Consider the following 2,384-nt stretch of genomic DNA (forward strand, 5'->3'; position numbering starts at 1 on the left):
TGGTGGCCGGCGGGGGAGGTGGGTGTGTGTGTGTGTGTGTGTGTGTGTGTGTGTGTGTGTGTGTTGGGGTTGGGGGGGCGGGGAGGCAGGCTGCAGGCGGCCAGCCAGCAGTGAGCTCAGCGGGCCAGGACTCTGCATTCTTCCTGGCGGCTGACCCAGGGTGGAGGTAAACAGAGCCCGAGGCCAGGGGTCAGGCCATTCCCTCCACCTGGCTCAGCCCCAAACCTCCCAGAATTTTCCTTCACCACTTGGCTATATCACCCTCATTAAATGCACACAACACACAAAAACCCACTTTTAATGTGTGTTTCTCATGACTTGAGACAAACACATTCATGGCAGGAGATCTGGAAGAGTCCCAAAAGCAAATTATTTCAAAATCTACAAATTTGAGGGACAAAAACTGCTGTTCTATTGCCGTTAAGAACAAAAATTCAGCCCTGGCCAGGTAGCTGATTGGTTCGAGCGTTGTCCTGATACATCAAGGTTTGGGTTCGATCCCGTCAGGGCACATACACTAGTAAGAAACAATTAATGAACTCATAAATAAGTGGAACAACAAATCAATCTCTCTCTCTATTTCTCTTCTCTCTCTCTCTCTTTCTCTCCCCCTTTTCCTCTCTCTCTAAAAATTAATTTTTAAGAAAAAATTTTAATCCAACCAAGTAAATGTAGAGGTCTACTTGGCTTTATTGAACGAGTTATGAATCGGGCAAAATCCCATCTAGTAGATAGAAAAGTGCTCCGGGAAACTGTATTTAATGGGAGGCTTTTCCAGGCAGAAATGGGGAGGGATGAGAAAGTTAAAAGAGTAGATGATTTTCGGGCAAGGTCACCTTCCCCAAGGGGAAGGCAGGGGGTCTCATCAGGCGGAAGACCTCCCTAGTGCTGACCAGGAAATTCCAGGCTGATGGGTTTAAAATTCCACTCCTGGGAGAGCCTGAAACTATAATTAGGTTCGGTAATAAGTCTTGGTGGGACTTAAAATGAACGACTCCATTTCCAAACAGTTTCTCAGTGTTCCCCCTGATAGGGCAGCACTGAACAGTGAGGCTTGATTAGAGCTACAGCCTCAATATTTTAGAATAATCGCCATTATTGTAGGCGACTGGGCAACGATGTCTCGGCTTCCGCCAGCGGTGGGTTCAGGTATGCCTGGGCGAGTCTGGAAAGGGGCCCCTGCTGGCACACCCCCACTTCTCTCTCCAATCCCAGCTTTCACGTCCGTGTTCCCATAAGCCTTCCTCCCTGGGTCCTTTCCGGCTGAGAGCGTTCTTGTGGCGCCATCCTGCCCACACAGGCTGGAGGGTCCGTGCCTGGCTCTGTGTTCTTCCAGGCAAGCGCCCGCTCAAGAACCAAGCCCCCGCGTCACCACAGACATACCTCGAAGATAGTGCAGGTTCCGTTCCAGACGACTGCGTTAAGGCAAGTCACGCAAATCTTTTCAGTTCCCAGTGCGTATGAAATGTATGTTTGTACCATACTGTAGAGTATTAAGAGTGCCATGGAATTATGTGTAAAAGAAAGTACATACTTTATTGCTAAAACGTACGATCATCTGAGCCTTCAGCAAGCTGTATAATTTTTTTCCGCTGCAAAAGGGTCTTGCCTTCATTCTGTAAAAATGCAGTATCTGTGAAATGCAATAAAATGAGACACGCCTGTATTTTAGTTTCATTTGGCAGCTGTAACAAATTTCCAAAAACTGGATGGCTTTAAAATAACAGAAGTGTGTTCTCTCACAGTTCTGGAGGCCAGGAGTTTGCAATCAGGGTCTGCAGAGCCATGCTCCCCCTGAAGGCTCTAGGGCGGGTCCTTCTGCCTTTACCAGCTCTTGGCTCCAGGCTTGTGGCTGCATCACGCCAATCTCTACCTTTGTTTTCACATGGCTTCTCCTCTTATCTGTTAATCTCTCCTCTTCTCGCTCTAAGGCAGGGGTGGGCAACCCCTGGCACGCGTGCCAAACATGGCACGCCAGTAACTTTTGCTGGCACGCGACACCCTCTCTTATAATCTTCCATTTACAATTTTTTTCTTAATATCGACTTTTTTATTGTTCAGATAAATTCAGTGTAGGTGCATCTTAGATAAATAAATAATTTTACATAACAAGTTATCTTAAAGACCATAGACATGGATTGACGAGAGAGGGGAAGAGCAATTTCTATGCCTCTGCCTTAACTCTCCCTGCCTTCCTAGGTCCGACCAGTGTTTTGGTTTCAGCCTCAGACGCAACGGGTTTTCGTTGACAAGACAACCGCCTCACCTACTTATTCAAAATTTCACTCTATAAAAATGAAACCTTCTCTCTCACTTTGCCCACCGGTACTAACGAAAGGGGAGTACATTTCTGTTTCTCTCGATGCGCGCTACAGCAGTAACCC

The sequence above is a fragment of the Myotis davidii genome, unplaced genomic scaffold (assembly GCF_000327345.1).
Source record: "Myotis davidii unplaced genomic scaffold, ASM32734v1 scaffold448, whole genome shotgun sequence".
In the NCBI taxonomy this organism is placed as follows: Eukaryota; Metazoa; Chordata; class Mammalia; order Chiroptera; family Vespertilionidae; genus Myotis; species Myotis davidii.